General features: G+C 42.6%; 1 pseudogene; it reads left to right on the top strand.

Moving 5' to 3' along the window:
• The first annotated feature begins 4,710 nt into the window (after positions 1-4,710).
• Positions 4,711-11,744, top strand: LOC146701123 (uncharacterized; annotated as a pseudogene).
• Positions 11,745-20,213: the final 8,469 nt, after the last annotated feature.

Raw genomic sequence — 20,213 nt, 5'->3', positions numbered from 1 at the left:
TTGGATCCTGGGTGGAAGCTCGGTTAGAGCTTGCTGTCCTAGCAGGCTGATGAGTGGCTTGTGGTCAGTCTCTAAGGAGAAGTGTCTCCCGATGAGGAAATCTTTGAATCTTTCACAACCCCATGTTAGTCCAAGCGCCTCCTTCTCCACCTGTGCATACCTCTGTTCTGTTTCCGTTAAAGAACGAGACGCATATGCAACAGGTCTCCATTGCTCTCCCTCTTTTTGAAATAGGACTGCTCCCAGTCCATAGGAGGAAGCATCTGCAGACAGTTTTAACTCTTTGTTTGGGTCATAGAAGTTGGAGAGGAACAATATGAGGGAGGTCTGGAATGGTGTGAAAACCATCACAGGCCACAACACCAAGAAAAGCACAGTGGGGGGGACTGTGGAGAAGGCAAACGAACTCAACAACTTCTTCAACAGGTTTGACCAGCCCACAACCCCCCCACCCTCACCCTCACCTTCACTACAGAGTCCTCTCCCCACTCTCCTGCCTCCCTCGCTTCCCCCCCTTCCTGACACCATGACACCCCCCTCCTCCAATCCCTCTCTCAGCAGCAAGACATCTCCCCCCCTCCCCTCCTCCCAAACATCTCCCAGTGTCACAGTGGATCAGGTCAGGAGACAACTGAGGAAGCTTCGCCCCAGAAAGGCAGCAGGCCCAGACAAGGTGTGTCCTAGGATGCTTAAGGCGTGTGCTGCTGAACTTGGGGAGCCGCTACAACGAGTCTTCAACCTCAGTCTGCGACTGGGGAGAGTGTCCGCCCTATGGAAGACATCCTGCATCGTCCCGGTCCCCAAAAAGAACCGGCCCAATGAGCTGAATGACTTCCGACCGGTGGCACTGACGTCACATCTTATGAAGACTCTAGAGCGGCTCTTCCTCAACCTCCTCCGACCACAGGTACAACATGCCCAGGACCCACTACAGTTTGCATACAAGGCGGGTGTCGGAGTGGAGGATGCCATCCTGTACCTCCTACACAGAGCCCACTCACACCTGGATGGGGGAAAAGGCACGGTCAGGATCCTGTTTCTTGACTTTTCCAGTGCCTTTAATACCATCCGGCCCTGTATGCTTCAGGAAAAACTGAACAGGATGGAGGTGGACCCCTGCCTGGTGGCTTGGATCTCCGACTACCTCACCGACAGACCACAGTACGTCAGGCTGAAGGACATCACGTCTGACACAGTGGTCAGCAGCACAGGAGCACCACAGGGAACTGTGCTGTCCCCTCTTCTCTTCACCCTGTACACCTCTGACTTCTGCTACAACTCTGAATTATGCCATATTCAGAAGTTTGCAGATGACACGGCCATCATGGGGTGTATCTGGGATGATCAGGAAGAGGAGTACAGAAGTCTGGTGAGGAACTTTGTCGCATGGAGTCACACAAACCACCTGCAGCTCAACACCTCAAAGACTAAGGAACTGGTTGTGGACTTCGGGAGGTCCAGAGAAGGTCCACTGCCGGTTCAGATAGAGGGGGAGGAGGTGGAGGTGGTCAACAAGTACAAGTACCTCGGGCTGTGGGTGGACAACAAACTGGACTGGTCATGCAACACAGAGCACCTGTATAAAAAAGCCCAAAGCTGACTGTACTTCCTCAGGAGGCTGAGGTCTTTTAACATCTGCAGGAAGCTCCTGAGGATGTTTTACCAGTCAGTGGTTGCTGGAGTACTTTTCTATGCTGTGGTGTGCTGGGGGAGCAGCACAGCAAAGAAGGACTCATCCAGGCTGGAGAAACTGATCAGGAAGGCTAGCTCTGTGGTCGGCATGAAGCTGGACACTCTGGTGACAGTGGCAGAGAAAAGGACATTAAAGAAACTGATGGACATTATGGACAATGCCAGACATCCTCTGCACACGGCCATAAACAACCAGAAGAGTCTGTTCAGTGACAGGTTGCTTCTCCCCAAGACAAGAACTAACAGACTTAAAAACTCCTTTGTCCCACACGCCATCAGACTGTTTAACTCCTCTCTGGAGGGGAGAGGGAGGGGAGACAGGAGGACAAAGGAGGGAACAACTAAGCTGTAGTGCCTCTGCACCTCACTGTGCAATACCTTTTGTGCAATACTTTTGTAAATAGTCAACGGTGCAATAGACTCAATACTTGAAATGTGCAATTCACTTGTATTTTTATTTTTTATTCCTATTTATTCTATTTATCCCCTTTGTATATTTTATTTATATTTGTCTCTGTATTTATATATATGTGTGTGTGTGTGTGTGTGTGTGTGTGTGTGTGTGTGTGTGTGTGTGTGTGTGTATATATATAAAACAATTCTGTAACTGTAACTTTGGTCGTTGCTGTGCTTTTTTTGGAAGTCGAATTTCCCAGAGGAACCCACCCGAGGGATTAATAAAGTTCTATCTTATCTTATCTTATAGAGTGCAAGAATGGGAGTTGACGTCAGATCGCCTTTCAGCTGCCTGAATGCTTTTTGCTGTGCGCAGCTCCAAACCCACTGATTTTTCTTCGAGAGCAGGTCTCTTAGGGGCTTATCTTTTTCAGCAAGTCCTGGGATAAATTTGCCTAATTGGTTTACCATCCCAAGAAAGCTGCGCATTTCACTGACGTTTGATGGCTCTTTCATTTCTGAGATTGCTCTAATTTTGTCTGGGTCTGGCTGTACTCCTTCCGCAGACAAGATGCGTCCAAGAAACTTCACTTCCTGTTTGCTCAGTGTGACACCGGCCTCTTGTAGTTTATTGAGCACTGTGTGCAGTCTGGCGTTGTGCTCCTGCTGATCCTGTCCCCAAATGAGAATATCATCCATGTGACAGACCACGCCTGGCAGCCCATTAAGGATTACTGACATTCTACGCTGAAAATGTTCTGGGGCAGACGCTATTCCAAAAGGAAGTCTGTTGAAGTAGAAGCGCCCAAAGGGTGTAATGAATGTCGTGTAGTGTGCTGACTCTGGTGACAATGGGACCTGCCAGAAGCCTCTGTTTGCATCCAACTTGCTGAAGACTTTAGCTCCCGCCAGAGAACCTAGAGTCTGTTCAACCGAAGGCAGGATGTACTTTTCTCTGCACACTGCTTCATTGAGGTGAGTGAGGTCAACACAAATACGTACTGAGTCGTTTTTTGCTGGCACCGGGACCATTCCTGCGCACCACTCCGTTGGTTCTTCTACTCTGCTGATTACTCCCATGGACTCCATTCTTTCCAGTTCCTGTTTCACTTTTCCTAACAGTGGAATGGGGACCCGTCTTGGTGTGGCCAGGGAAAAAGGCACAGCCTCAGGCTTCAACTTAATTGAATAAGGTTGTTGCATTAAGCCTAAACCCTGACACAGTTTCGGGTATTTTTCGTGCAGCACATTCATGTCAATACTGTCGGCTCTACACACTAGGTTCAGCTTGACGCTTGCCGGCCTGCTTAACAGTGCTACGTGCAAATCTTTGATAATGTACACATTTTCCTGTATTCCCTGTTCACCTTTGCAAAGTGTTTCTCTGCTCATACCCAACATGTCAAGTGGGGAACCACTCGGACCAAACAACGGTCTATCTGGTTTGCATAACCCTGTCTCGTTCTGGTTTATGCTGTAAAACGTCTGGGCAGGGATAACAGATACGTCAGCTCCTGTGTCTATCTTAAATCTGACTTTGTGGTTTCTGATAGTGAGATCTGCATACCAAGGATCTGAGCCTACGTCTACAGAACCAAGAAACACGGGTGTAACATCGCTTTCTTCGGCTTCTATCACATGCACAGATTTAACAGATTTACACACTTTACTGAAATGACCTCTTTTACCACATGAGTGACAAGATACATCTTTCGCTCGGCATTGATCTTTACCATGTACAGGGGTTTTCCCCACACCTGTAGCATGATCTCCCATTAGATGTTTTGTCCTTTGATGTGTATTTGCGATCTCCACGGGGTTTGAACATTGAATGCCTTTGTTCCTTGTGCTTAGCTGACACAGCGTCTATTTCCATTTTATTTTCCCCTCTGATGTCTGTCTGTTGTTTTTTGATGACTTCAGACTGCCTGGCTTGGTTAACCGCTTTCTCCAACGTCAAATCTTTGTCCAATTGAAGTCTCTCCGCTAAGCTGATGTCCCTCAGACCCACAACGAGGCGATCTCTTATTAACTCATCGTGCAGCGCACCATAACTGCAGTTTTCAGCTAAAGCGTAAAGTGCAGTGACAAACGAGTCTACAGTTTCATTAGCTTGCTGTGTTCTCTGATTAAAGCGGGCTCTCTCGTAGATAATGTTTTTCCTGGGAACAAAGTACATCTCCAAAGTGTCTCTTACTGCTTGATACTGCTGTCTCTGTATGTCAGATAACGCTTGTCCTCGGAGGATATCATCTGCTTCATCCCCCATGCAGTAGATGAGAGTGTTCACCTGGTTAGCCTCGGAGCTAAGGTGTAGGTTGCTTGCGAGTCGAAACCTTTCAAACCTCCGTATCCATTTTTCCCAATGCTGTGGCTTCGAGAAATCGAACAGCTCGGGGGGCTGGATGGTGAAAGTGGCATTCGGGGGTAGGTTAGCGTTAGCATTGTAGCCGCCGTTAGCTCGCTGGTGGGGCGGTGGCGTGCGAGGCCGCATAACTGTTGCGCTAGCTCCCGCTTCTTCGTCCGACATCTTTCGTCTCGAGAAAACTCTTTACCACTCCCAAAGTCGCTTGCTGTCCTCCCCGATGATAAGGCACTTATAACTATCCCACTCCTGACACCATGTCGTGGTTTTCGGTAGGGAAAGAGACGACACCTTGTAGAGCAAACAACTTCCACCTTTATTATCTCTCACTTCCGGTACCCAACACACTTTTCACCATAAAACCGGATATACTTAAACAGATAACACCACAACCCAGTTCCCATGCCTTTTTGCATAGGTTATAACAACTCCAATAATGAAAGATTATAATGAATCATTTTCAATGATTTCAGATATGTCATATGTAATTTGTGAGCATAAGTTATGAATTATGCCTTAACTGTTATAACTGCTTTAAATGTGGTAAGAATGATCTTGCTTGTGTGGGAACAGCAACAACAAAATACATAAAAATATAATTTAAACATCTATTATATTTGTAATATAGAGTAAGCGCTTTGTAAACTTTTTAAACTAAAACATGTAGTTCTTGATTTACCATACTATACTCATAAGTTAATAATTTCACTCAGAGATTCTTTCCCTTCCTTTGGATACATGTTCAAGTCGCCACTGTTTCCTTGATCCTATTTCCTCAAACAGGTTGGATTTATTTTTTACATTACTTTGAACTACTTTCACTCGATTAAAACAATGTCTCTGTTTAAAAATTATCTTTATTTGACAAATCAAATGTTATTCAAAGGATGTTTGGGAGGCCAGTGATGATAATGGCATTGTCCAAAATGTTTCTTCTGAATCGAAACAGCCACAAACTGACGTGTCTCCATCACGATCGTCTTCATCCCTCAAAAAAGGTAAAGTATTTTTCACATAAAATAATAACTATTGATTATGTTGCCTTCATAAAATTACATCGCCTATTATTAATCACATTTTTTTTTTTACGTTACAGGAGTGTAGTACAAATTCATCCAACAAAAGTGACAGTAGTAATGCTACAAAAACTCTTTACCACAGCAGCCATTTTTTCCCCCATTGACCAGAAAGACTGGCAAGACCTTAAAAAAAAAAAAAAAAAAAGCCACACAGAAAGGGAGGCTTTTCAAAGGTATGCAGTGGACTAATGTGGTAGCCACTGGCATTAAGTCAGTACACCCATTTTGCAGTTTTGGATTTAAGAGGCATACCATCAACACCAGTCAGTCAAGGTCTAAAACGGCTGTATTCTCATGTAAGGCATACTGCCGTTTTAAGGATTGTACAGTGACTGTGAAAGTGCAGGTTAAAGACGAAAAAACCCTGAAGGCTGATGTGCGCCACAAGACCTGTGCATGGACAGTCCAGAGATGTAATAACGGAAAAACTTGAAACAAAAGTCCTTAGCTGGATTCTCTAAATCAAATACCAGAACAAGTTTTCCAAGCAGGGTGTCAGGATGAGGCACCATCTAAAGATGTCTTGAAAAATATTGCCTGGTTCCACAGAAAATAAAAAACAGAGACCTCATTTAAATGAGATGGTCAGTCTGCAAATGTTAGTAGACAGACAGCGAGGACTTCCAAATGAAGTCCTTCAGAGAGTGCTCCTGCATCCAAAAGGGGATAATGCTGTGGTCCAAAAAAAACCAACCCCTTTCAGTGTTTTACCAGCGGTGCAAAGACGATGTAGTATATTTTGATGCAACAGGAAGCATTATCTCTAAAGATAATGCTTCTGCTACTCCGTACTATGTGTATGAAGTTATAGTGAGAAGTCCCTTCAAGCGATCATCACTTCTACCAACAGCAACATATGTAACGCGTGACCATACCACTGCTTCTGTTACATATTTTCTTCAAGCATTTCAAACAGAGCTTACCAGAATGGAAGCAGGGCAAACAAAAGGCCAGTAATGATCATATGTGGCTCACTGGTGCTTCTCCAGTCCATTGCTATTATATTCTGCAGAGCAAGTTTGGAAGACCTTTTGGAGCGATACTTCCAGGTTATCACAGGACAGTTAGACACAGACAACTTCAACATACACTGTAAAAAAAGTCAGTAAAATATACAGCAAAACACCGTCAAATTCCAACGGTAATGGAGCGTAAAACCAAAAACTTCCTTTTACTGTATTAAATAGATTGAATAACCGTTAATTGTGAGACTGGATAAAACTTTGTTTTTTACTGTAATAAAATGTTGAAATTATAAATATTTTCTGTGAAAACAAATAAATATGCATACATTTTACAATTACATATTGTAATGTTGAAAATGTCTGAAAAACTTAGATTTTACAGTATTATTTGAGTAAAACTACATCTTTTGGGGTTGTGCACATTGGAATTCACAGTATAAAGCTGTAGATTTTTAAGCAAACAAAAACATTCATTTTTACAGAAGCAAGATGTTAAAAAATAGGGTCCACCGTAATAATACAACCAGTAAATACCATTAAAAAAAAAAAAAGCAAATATCAGCAGTGAAAGACAATAAAACTGATAGTAGAGCTGTGCGATAGAACGATAACGATATGTATCGCGATATAACTTTTTCGCGATAGACCTCGCCGCTCTTGTCCTCTTAAATAAAAATAAAAAAAAAAAAAAAAAAAAGAACAGCCAATCCAAATTAAGTAGCGCAGAGCCGAACTAATCACAGCCGCAGCGTCACGTCACGTGACTTGTTACGTACAGCACAAGTGCCAATCCGCACATGTGTATTCAGAGCGTTCTCACTCCCGAGGCGTAACATGTCGACGTTTTGTCACGTCCCGCGGCGTTCCTGAGGAACGCGAAAGGAGACCTTCGGCGTTCTTATGGTACACGGCGGGTTATGGCTGGAATCCAGTGCAATGACGCTCCCGCGGTAATAGACGTTCCAGCCCTGTATTCCAGCCCTAAACCTAACCTTATCCCTAGCCCTGACCATAACCTTATTCCTGACCTTAACCAGGACTTTAATGATGTTAAATAGCGTGTTTCTAAGCGATTTGAAGAAAAAGAGCGAACATGTGTAGGTTCAGTCCAGACGGTTCTCATATTCCCTCTTTTTCCGAGGTCGTCATTTAGGAACGTGGTGGGTAGCCGAAAACGTAATATGGTGACGATTTGTCACCTAGCGTAAAATGTTACGCTTTGGGAGTGAGAACGGGTTGGTGTATTTGTTTGGGAAGCAGCCAGCCACTGTACCACCCGGGTAATGGAGGAAATGAGTGTGCCGACTAGAAAAATCAACCGAGCGTGACCGAAGGTTACCGAAGAGAAAACAGATGATGGTTCCAATGCCGGAGAGATTGTCGAACGGAAGAGCCAAAGAAGTTCCGTAGTGTGAAGGTATTTCGGCTATTTCAAGTCTGACAAAAAACAGAGTAGCGTGCACTGTAAATTGTGCCGAAAGCAAGTCTGGAAATACAATAAACTGGTGCATGCGCTACGTCCACACGTACCCGGGCATTCTTGAAAACGCAGATCTTTCTATGCGTTTGCACCTTTCGTCCACACGTAAACGCCGTTTTTGGTCACTGAAAACAAAGATTTTTAAAAACTCAGTTTTTGCAATTACGTGTGGACTAGAAAAACGGAGAAAACGCAGCATCAAAGGTGTGCGCATTTTTTGACGTCACACTGTGCGCCACGTTATTGTTTCGGTGAAATGAATTTTTACAATACTGTTACTGTTAATTCTACTCTCTGCAGTGTTTAAATGCTTACATATACACACAGTTACTGTCCCTCCACACATACGACTCGGTTCTGCTTCTATGCCCCAGCTTTGTTTACTTTTTCCCACCGAGGCTTCTAGACTTCTGATTGGCCAACATTTCTGCACGGTTAGGAATCTAGCGCCACCTGCTGCTTTGGCATGTTCATAGCAGCGTTTTCCTTCATTTCTGCCTTTATGTGTGGACGGGATTATTTTTTAAAACGAAAACGGAAAATCTCCGTTTTCAAAAATACCCGTGTACGTGTGGACGTAGCCTCAGTGTCTGACTGGAAGCGCTAATTCGTCATTCGGCTTTTGTCAGACTAAAGTAACTGTTAAAACTGTTTGAAAAGCTCAGCTATACAACAAGGAGAGATCGAGAATTTCCTTTTAGTTCTCAGTTTATTTGATATTGACAAAAGTTAGTCAGTTTTGTCTGTTCTTCTGTAAAACAAACTAAGATTTATTTTTAGAATTAATATTTTGTTTCTAAGTGGAATTGACAGTTTAGTCTGTTTCGTTTGTTCTATTTTGAAACTTAAACGCTTTAGCGGCTGCCTTTTGGGTAGTTTGCAATATTTGCCTTTATTTATCTGAAAAAGTCTCATGTTCCTTAAGTACATCTACCCTGTTGAACTTATTATGGGAAATAAATATTTAAAAACAAGCTGCTGATAATTTCACATTTTACTTGTGAGCAACGGCACATTTAAATCTTACAAAAATAGTTATTTGGCTTATATCGTGATAGATATCGTTATCGCCTGAAATGAAAAAAAACATATCGTGATATGAAAAAATCTTGTATCGCCCAGCTATAACTGATAGTATTTTTTTATTTTAAAATTCAGATACTGATATACAGATTAAAAGTTAGGCCTGCAGTATATCATTGTTAACCTTCTGATAAAAAAAAAAAATCAACAGCAAAAGAAGATGTTAAAAATAAAGTTCATGGTTGTGAATAAAATTGATTTCAATAATCTTTTTTAATTATTATTTTAAAACAACTTTATGTTGTTGTGTTTCACACCATATTATCAGACCACCTTAAGTGGGTCCGCCTTAAATTTTGAGTTTGTGTGATTGCTGTTGATTGGTAGCTAAACTGCTGGTAAACTGTGTACAGACGTTTTATGTTTGAATTGCAGAGAAAAAAAAAATCTGGTAGCAACATTGTGCAGTATGAGCGAACCATTTCACCAAAAAAAGGGGAAGCAAGGCAAGACGTGGCTGCAGCGGTCTGCAGACATGACTTCTGATCAAATTCGAACCTCCTCCTAAAGAAACAAAGAGCGACGTTACATTGCGGGATGACGTCACCTGAAAATGACCAATAGCGCGGCGCGCTGCTGAGCTGTGTGCCAACCGCTCTTTTTTTCCATGCAGGAGACTCAAGTTGGCTTCGCTAACGGACACAGTTTTGAACTCGTATATTAGCGCCATTTATTGCTGCTTGGACCACAGCATCTTTGGAATTTGTAGACATCCTGGCAGCTTACAATTAGTTCGAGGTGAGGTGAGTACATGCAACTTCAAGTTATCTCTGTTATAAAAATCCACCAGCCCAGCGTTTATAGATAATTTTAGCAGTTCGTTTTTTTATGAGTGAGGTTGTGAATTTAGTTAGCATTTGTGAGTTGAGTTAGCATTGCTCTGGATTAGTTTCTGTATTTGGCGTGCTTAATTCGCTAGGGAGGAATTACCAAAGTACATGGAGTTATGTTAACCTGTAATTTCTGTGGTAAGGTAGTTCAGTCATCAAGGGGCTACGTGCTTCATTGTAAACTGCATCGGAATGAGCCACGTTGTTTCTTTCGGTGTATTGAAGCAGGCTGCAAGCAGACATACACCAGGTACGGCGCGTTTAAGGCTCATTTTTACCGAAGACACTCTGCCCCCACCCATGTCACTGGTGTGGCGGTGGTTTCTTCGTTTACATGTGCAATGGCGATGTGTGAACGTCAGTGTCGGAACTCTAAAGAGTTAATAGCTCATCTGAAGAGCCATATTGTGGAAGGACACGTGGTCACTTGTCCAGTAAGAGGATGCACAAATACCTTTAGAGTTAAATCATCTTTTACTGCTCACATGTCACGTAAACACAGAGAGTTTTCAGACAGCAGCATTGGTGATTTATATAGAGAGTCTGCATGTCAATCATCATCTGTTCCAACCACATCAGATGACTTTGTACCCTTGATTTCCGAGCCTGCTGCACAGTCTATTACAGATGAAGATAACATGGAAATGCCCCCTGAATTCTGTGATCTTTTTCTGAGAAACGTTTCACTATTCTACTTAAAATTGCAGGGTCAGTTTCTACTGCCTGCTTCAACCATACAGAACATTGTGGAGGAAATGCAGAACATACATGAGTTGGGACAGACATACAGTTTGGGTAAACTTGCATCACTGTTAAAAGATGACACATCATTATCAGAGGAGGACATCTGTCAAAAGCTATGATCTTTTTTCTGCATGTCATACCGGGCCATTGAGGACAGTGCACTCCAGAGCTCAGATCTTTAAAAAAGCCTTCAACTATGGGGAACCAAAGAAAATATTTTTAGGGAGAGATGAAAACAGAAAAGATAGGTTTGCCTATTATGTGCCTTTAAGAGAGACTTTGAGATGTCTGCTAGAGTCTGATCTGTGGCAGAAATCAGAAGAGCCCTCTACTGAGCCTCCTGCTGATGTTCTGTGTGACATAAGTGATAGTAAGCTGTTTAAATCAAATGATTTTTTTGGTCAAAACCCATCATGTCTCAAGCTAGTACTCTACCAGGATGCCTTTGAAGTCGCTAACCCTTTAGGCTCTGCAAGGACAAAACACAAGGTATTAGCTGTATATGAATCAGTGGCAAACTTGCCACTTCATGTACGCTCAGACACAGATCACATGTTTCTTGTCTTACTGTGCAGGGAGAAAGATTTTAAAGAGTTTGGTCATGCTAATGTGTTCTCTGAATTACTGGCAGACTTGATCGGTCTGACTGGAGAGTCCGACTCGGTCGGACTCTCCGGGGAAGCTCCAGCCATGCGCTTTCTTTTCACGCCGTCTCACCCCTTCTGAAAAGAACTACGATGTGGGAGATAAGGAATTATTGGCCATCAAACTAGCCTTGGAAGAGTGGCGCCACTGGCTGGAGGGAGCTGAGCAACCATTTCTCATTTTAACAGACCATAAGAACTTAATCTCAGAACAGCCAAAAGGTTAAACTCCCGCCAGGCTCGCTGGTCTCTATTCTTCACCCGGTTTAACTTTACTCTCTCCTACCGCCTAGGCTCCCGCAACATCAAACCCGACGCTCTCTCCCATCAATACTCCCTGGATGCGGAATCATCGCCGCCAGCAACTGTCCTGCCCACTGCCTGTGGTGGGGGCCCTCACCTGGGAGATCCCGATCCAGGTACCGGGCCTCCTGGGCGACGTTTTGTTCCTGCCACCGCCCGTTGAGCCGTCATTCACTGGGGTCACACCACGCGATTTTCTTGCCACCCTGGCGTGAGTAGAACTATTAACCTTCTAAAACAGTTCTGGTGGAAATCTTTAATAAAAGATGTAAAAGACTGTGTCGACCTGCTCCACCTGTGCCCATAATAAACAGTCCACCAAACACCCAGCGGGCCTGCTCCACGCTCTCCCAACGCCACACCGTCCCTGGTCCCACATTTCTTTGGATTTCATAACCGGCCTCCCCAGCTCCTCAGGGAAGAGTGTAATTCTTACAATCTCTGATAGGTTTTCTAAAGCCGCACACTTCGTCCCTCTGGCAAAATTACCCTCTGCCGCTGAAACTGCTCAAGCCCTAGTGGATAATGTTTTCAGGCTCCACGGCATTCCCTCCGATATCGTTTCTGATCGGGGGCCACAGTTCACCTCGTGCATCTGGACAAACTTTTGTTCACACTTAGGAGCCAAGGTTAGCTTGAGCTCCGGCTTCCACCCACAGTCAAATGGCCAAGCTGAGTGGCTTAATCAAGAGCTGGAAGTTGCGCTGCATCACCTCGCGTAATCCCTCCACTTGGGCGTCCTATCTCTCCTGGGCAGAATACACCCACAACTCCCTTACCTCCTCCGCTACAGGACTGTCACCGTTTGAAGCCTCCCTCGGATACCAGCCACCGCTTTTTCCCGAGAATGAGCGGAGCCAACTTGCGGGACGCAAGTTGGCTCCGCGCTTCATCGGTCTATATAGAATAGAGGCTGTCATCAATCCGGCTGCTGTTAGTCTGAAACTTCCTGACTCCTGGCGCATACATCCCACGTTCCATGTCTCCCAGGTCAAACCGGTTCGACGTAGTCCTCTGTCTGTTTCTGTTGCAGTTTCCCCACGGTCCCGATTACGGTGCTCCTGGGCTCCACGCTCCTCGTTTCCCCCCCCCCGTGGCATGAGCCTTAATTTTTCGTTTCCTTAACGTTGTTAAAAGATTCTTCAGTTCAATAAAAACTTGTACATAGTTCTGAGCTGCGGTGTGCTGAGTCTGCTTTGGGGTCCTGTTACCTGAATGCAATGCAATGAATACTTATAAGCCTCTACACTAACATGGTGGGTATTACCACTGTGTGTTTTTAACACAAAGATCTTCTTTAGTAATAAAAAGGTTGTACTTAGATGATATTTAACTTTATTTCAGACAGATATAGGTCATTCATCACTTAAACAGCACTTTGCTGAAGTAATTGCCAGTGCCCCCCTTGATGTGACTGGACCACCGAATGTGTACCATGCACCAGCATTCATTTCAAGTATTTCAAAATACTTTCTACCACATGCTACCTTGTGGTCAGGAATGCTGCTTGGTAGGTCTTGTTCTGATCAATCAACACGTATATGTAGTTCTTGAAGTGCTTTATTGATTAAAAATTCTGTTTTTCTTCAAGAGACCTTGGACGGCATGGGAAAGGCCCAGCGTACAGCTTTCTCAGTAAACTGTACAACCATGTGTCGCAGTTGATGAAGCAGGTAGAATAAGTTAACACACTAAATGAAACATTAAGCTGTATTGGGACAAAGTCTAAATGATGTAATTACCATTTTCAGAACTACACTGAAGACAATCAAACGCAAGGGATCATGGAAAAAAGTCAATGGGACCTGAAAATGATTTGTTTTGCACGAAGGCGTCTCACTAGACTAGATGACTTTGTGCAGATATATCAAAAGAAACATGATGCTCTTCTCCGAGAATATGGCGATGTAGGGAAACAAAGGAAGGAGGTGAGGTTTAAATAGGAGAAGTAAAAGTTCGGGACAGATTTTGTGCGTTTTTTTTTTTCACAACGAAAGTCATTCGTACATATTTCTCAAATATGTAATGCATATTCTCATTCCCATTTGAAATTGTCAGTTTTTTGTGCATACTTACTCTAAAATGTCTTTGTTACTGTCGTTGTGACTATGTGTTATTTAAAAAAAACTTTTTCAGAACTGCATTGCAAGTGGTCAGAATGACATTTCTGATGTGATAAATCAAGGAGATTGTTTGAGTAACAACTGTAATTCAACAAAAGACAGGAAGCATTAAGCATTTTATGGTCCAATAAATGTGGGATTACAGTCAATGTCCTTGACATTTTGCATGTTTGTAATCTTTTGTAAATGAATATCTGATCTATAAATTATTTGTATTTATATCAAAATGATACTTTTCAGTCTTACTGAGTGGAGGCCGAGAAGTGGAAGAAAAAAAAGTAGAAAGCAAGCAGCACACCATTGTTTTTCTTGTGACATTACCAATAAGTTTGATGTGTCACATGGCCCTCTTCCTATTGAAAAAAAAAAAAAAAAAAGTTGTATCCAAGATGGCCGACTTCTAAATGGCCGCCATGGTCACCACCCATCTTGAGGAGTTTGCCCCCTCACATATACTAATGTGCCACAAACAGGACTTTACAGTTTTTCTCAAATGTTAAAACACAAAAGCCAATCCTGTAACCCAAATGACCAGTAGTCTAAACACATTTACTAAATGTAGCCACCATATTCCAGTACCATAAACACGTCACATGAAGACACAATTCATAAAACACAACCCTCTGTACTCATAAATCCAAACACATTTTTCCTTGCTAAAACACATGTTGCAAAACAACTCTGCTCATATTCTCAAATGAAAGCCCATGTGATGCAAAATGCTTGCCACAGTCACCAATCTTTGAACACAGGGAACACACCTGGCGTCAGTCACTACACACAACGACTCAAAATTGAAGACACCTGTTGCTAATGATGTGACCCCACCTATAAAAGCATAGTTTGGTGAAGATGCCAAACAATCACAATGGATGAAGGCATTTGAGCGTGTGGAAGGAGAAGAGCTGCAGGCCAAAGAGGAAGAGGGGTTGAGATCAGAGGAGGAAGAGGTGAAGGCCTAAGAAGAAGAGGAGTTCGGAGTAGAGGAGGAAGAGAAGGAGGCCAACAAGAGAGAGGAGAAGGTCCAGGTGGGAGAAGAAGACAACAGATGATATGCGAGCAACAGTAATTGATCATGTCATTGTCCATGGCATGACAATGGCTGAAGCGGGACGAAGAGTACATCCAAACCTGAGTAGGTTCACCGTGGCCACCATTATCAAGGCATTTAGACAACACAACAGGTATAGTACGCTATTGCTTTCTTTGTCACACTACAGTTTTACAGGCCTGTGAAAGTGGTCTGTTACTTTACATGTAGTTTTACATATAAATCAGTCAATTGACAACACATGTTTCTTTCTTTAGAGCTGAAAGAATGCCACATAGAGGTGGGAGGGTTGCCATATTCACAGCGGCACAAGAAACCCTCATTGCAGATATGGTCCATGAGAACAACTGCATTAGACTCCGAGAGATCAGAGACAAAGTCATTGCAGATAATGTAAACTTTGAGAACATTGATGCTGTCAGCGTGTCCACAATAGACCGAGTTCTCCGGCACCAACAGATGATGAAACAGGTCTACAGGGTTCCCTTTGAGCGCAACTCTGCGCGACACATAGAACGTTACGAGTATGTGCAAGTACGTATACATCCATGTCCACAGTACAGTTAGTGGACATACTGTGTTGCTTAGTGGCCTACATTACTTCTGGACAATACTGCGCTACCTGATTGACCGTTCTGAACACCTGTACGCTTTTCCATGTTCACAGAGGATAATGCAGTTGGACGCGATGGCCAGACCTCATGAGTACCTCTTCCTGGATGAGGCTGGCTTCAACCTCCAGAAACGAAGGCGAAGAGGCCGTAACATCATTGGCCAAAGAGCCATCACTGAGGTTCCTGGCCAACGGGGGGGTAATATTACTCTTTGTGCAGCTATGGGTACGGAGGGGCTTGTCCACCGGCATGCTGTCCTTGGGTCTTACAACACCCAACGTCTCCTCACCTTCCTAGAGGAGCTAAAAGACATCCTCCTGGACCGTCAACAACACCATCCTAGGCTAGCACATCACATGTATGTGATCATTTGGGACAACGTCCGCTTCCACAAAACACACCAAATCAGAGAGTGGTTCACCACCAACAGTGACCACTTTTTAAACATCTGTCTGCCACCCTACTCCCCTTTCCTGAACCCTATAGAGGAGTTCTTCTCATCATGGAGATGGAAGGTGTATGACAGACAGCCATACACAAGAGAGAACCTCGTACGGGCAATCCGGTTGTTCAGTGATGACGCGACGAATCCTACTTCCGGGTCTAAAGTAGTCTGCATTTAATATGGCTTTTGTGTTGTTAACATGTTTAATGTTATGTATTTTCTTCTATTTGATCTCAAAAAGCTCCTAAAACAGTCAGTGATCACTGTTGACCTCCCTCGGCTTTTATTACCGCTAATCATTTATTTAAGCTCAGTTTTTAAAACCTTAGGATGTAACTACAGCCCAGCCCATGCAGCAGTATATGAATGACTAACCTCGTATTGTGGATGGATTATCTCAGTTGTTCTCCTGGCTGAAGTTTGGTCCCTTTACAGCATCCTGCCATGCGATTACATTTGTTCCTGACCACCGAGAACACTCACGGTAACTTTTATCCAGTGGAAAAAAGTTAGCTTGTTTATATTATGCTAACATAGCTGTGTCGCTAGCGATCACGTAGCACATCATTATATACCAGCTAGCCAAACTTCAGTAATCCTACAAACGTCACTGCTGTTTAGTTTTCTGTCTTCATTTGTTGGAAGTGATAACAGAGCTGTACGTTTTAATTTGTTTCCAAAACCCCGCAGTCAGGACATGCTATATTGTATTTAGATAGAAGCTAGCGAGCTAACTCCCTGCTAACTTCTAACTCCGTTAAATGTCATAAATTCCGTTTTCATGGATGCCTGGATGTTAAACTCAATTGTTACACCTGGTAGAGCAGAAGGCTGATCATTTTATTAAAGATGAAAGACTTTAGACAGTTTTTCAACTCTCAGTAATGCCACAGTGATCGTTTGATATATGGACCTGCAGCAGAGTTTAGACCCAGACACGGCTAGTGATGTCAGACTGAACAACCGGATGGAGCTGGCCTGTGCTGACATCCCAGTGGAGAAGGGTCTGGCTGCAGCCACTGTGGACCTCCACACTAACCGGAAACACGTGACCTCCACACTAACCGGAAACACGTGACCTCCACACTAACCGGAAACACGTGACCTCCACACTAACCGGAAACACGTGACCTCCACAGTAGCCGTAAACACGCATGGATACCGTGGAAGTCTTGCAAGTTGATCGCAAAGGTTGGTTAAGTCTTTCTTAAATAAATTTGCCGTTAGTGATTTCATAATTCTAGGAATCGTCTAGTTTTCTTACAATGATCATGTTGCCACTTTTTTTGCGTTACAACAACATTCCTCCTTATTTTAATGTTTTTCATCGTGCTCCATGGCAGAGAAACACACAGATATGCTTTTTCCTGGGCCTGGTTTAAGTAAGAGAGCTGGATTAACGGCTTCTGTGGGCGAGAAGAAGCAAAAACCACATTTTGCATTAGAGTATGATTTATTGTTGGCGTCAGAGATGCAAAATAACGAATACTTCAATACTGTACTTAAGTAGAATTTTCTGGTATCTTTACTTTACTGCTGTACTTTTTTGTGCCTACTGTATACTTCTTTATACTTCTACTTCTCACATTTTAGCACGCGTATCTGTACTTTGTAATCCGTACATTTGTAAATCAACCCCCCGCACGCGTGCTTTGGACGTAAGATTACTTCAAAATTTTGTACATAAATTATATTTTAGACCCTGTACTTCTTACTTCCACTTGACTAAAAAGTCGAGTCACCTCTGTTTAAAAAGCACTATCTAAACTGTAGTAAGGAACGTGTGTACTTGTGACACCTTTGGTTAGCGTCAACACTGTAAATTTCGTCACAAACAGATTTATATATTTCTCAATACTTCTATTCGCCATTCTTTTCTGTACAGCTTTTTTTATTGCCCAGATTTTAGTTAGCCTCTGTTCAATTGACTGTTATATGTCAATAGAAACATGTCTCACAAATTAAAGTGTCTTGTAAAATATTTGTGGGGTTTTTTTTTTTTTTCAATAATTTTCTTCCCAAATCTATTACATGCCAACTGTAAATTGTTATTTCTGCTAAAACCTTAACTTAAATGTATATATGGTGTTTATCTGTTTCTCTCTCTGTTTTAGATGCACACATCAATCTGGAATTCGGGCTTAAAGCCAGAACTGCAGGAATGCAACACGTGTTGCAGAGGACTCTTTCACTGCCCTCTGTGCCCCACTTTCAGCCCTACTGTCAGGGCAAAGATTGAGGAGCATCTAAGTGTGCATATAAAAAAATGCTTTGACTTTCAAAGGTATGTTTGTATTAAATATACTTTATAGTTATAAATATGCACTTTTTTAAGCACTTCTGCAGTATCTTTGTTGACTTAAAAGTTGCTGTTGATATTGTACAGTTCAATGCATTCATCTGCAACAAAAATAGTGTTTTTATAAAATATTTTTATTTACTTTTCACCACTTTTCTTGACATAACTTTTGTGATCCATACCATTTTGCTTTCATTATTGAGGTTGGCTTGGATGTTTTTGTTAACATGTACAATCTGATTGTTAGACAAATTGATTGCATTCTATACAACTACATTTAAATTACATCTGTTTGTTTGTTTTTTTTCTCTTATAGATAAAATGATATGCCGGTGCAGGCTGCCTTGTAGGACAACAGGACACTTTCACTGCCCTGTCTGTAAGATTACAATCATACGGCGTGGGGATATGGCAAGGCATTTATTGTCTTGTCAGCATTCTTCAATGCCAAGTCAGCCACCATTATCAGGACTGCTCCCCGCTGAACTCTCCGAGGAGACCCGTATTCCTCTGGCAGTACTCTTCGAGGAGCCCCGTCTCCCCCCCAAGGTTTTGTCTTCGGTATCTGAACCATTTTCTGAGTCTTTGTTAGAACATTCATATGCGCTACCCTCTGTGTTCAATAAAACTGCAGCTGATGGAAAGTCCATGAAAATGACATGCCCTCACTGTGGCCTTACTCTTCGTAGCTCTGGCAAGCTATTTGCACACTGGAGAGAGGAAGCCAAAGCTGTGCTTGAAGGACAACACGTGCCCATTTTCAGACTGAAAAAGCGCAAGTTCCAGGAAGTCAGTCAGGTCAGTATTCACTCTAAACAGTAGTGTAATTACATGGTTAGTGAAATTTGAATAACTGTTAAAAAACTGTTCTGCAACAGAGAAATAACTATGTTTTTATCCCCGTTTGCCTGACACAGGAGCCAGCAGTTGTTGAAGATCTGCGTCCTGCTGTGCACTGGGCTGTCCAAAATGCACCTTTCTGTGGACATGTAACAATGCCCAAATATCTGTCCTTAAATCAAGGGGACCAGCAGAGGGTCTTAATAGACATGTCAGAGGAAGAAGACACTGGAGCAAGGGACTTGTTCCTCTTTGTTTTTCAGTTTGCAAAGGACATGGAGCTCTTTTTGAAAGCATGTGCTGATGAGCAGGGACTAAGGGTCAGTGCTATGTCTGACATGTAATGGACAAATGAAGGCACTGGCTGTGTTTAATATGTTTTTTGTTTTGTTTTTGCATAGTACAAAATTCCAATTAAACTTATTTCAAAATGTTGTTCACTTGATTCTGTGTCCATACTTATAATAAAGGATTACAGTGAAACAGCATTAAATGTAACAGCTTTTTTTTTTAAACTTGTAATTTCAAAATAAAAAGCTTATTGTTGATATTAACAGTAAAGAATTGTAATCAATAATATTATACATTTTAAACATTAACACTCTGGGCTCTATCCTGGCCATTTGTGGACACTTCACTTATTCTTTTTTGACTACTGCAGTGGACCAAAAGAATGACACGGGTTTGATCTTAAGGATCTAATAGTTGTGTGTGTGTTGTGCATGACATTATCTTGCAAATACATATTTGTGTGGCAGAGTAGAATAAATTATGACGCATGAAATATTACACAGGCTGCAGTGAATTTCTGTTGATACAGACTGAGCTTTGAGTTTCCCAGTCAAACTTAGCTTTGAAGCACCTGCTAAAAACACTTTTACTCTTGTACATTTCATAACAAGACACCATAGCGGAAATATTAACAAAATATATATTATTAAAAAATTCAAAGCTGCACATACAGCAACAAACACAGTTAGTAAATGTGTCCTGGAGTTTATGCAGGTGCAGAAAGTGCTGCTGCTGTAAGTCAGCCTAACAGCTTCCAGATCACTTATTTTTCTGGAAAGATGGTAGGAAGGGCATCACTGCTCATTTCTACAATCTCCCAGATCTTGGAATACAATCCCTTTGTACCATGAAACCACTTCGCAGTACTAGGAGTCCACTAAAACCTATAAAGAGAGTGATCCTGGAAGAAATGGGGCACACACTAGTAGTATGTAGTAGTAGTAGTATTTATTTATTGTCATTGTCAAG

The sequence above is a fragment of the Copadichromis virginalis genome, linkage group LG9 (assembly GCF_057382275.1).
Source record: "Copadichromis virginalis isolate Kocher_CV1m ecotype Utaka linkage group LG9, C_Virginalis_male_GT1.1, whole genome shotgun sequence".
NCBI lineage: Eukaryota > Metazoa > Chordata > Actinopteri > Cichliformes > Cichlidae > Copadichromis > Copadichromis virginalis.
This window is presented reverse-complemented; position numbering and strand designations above follow the sequence as displayed.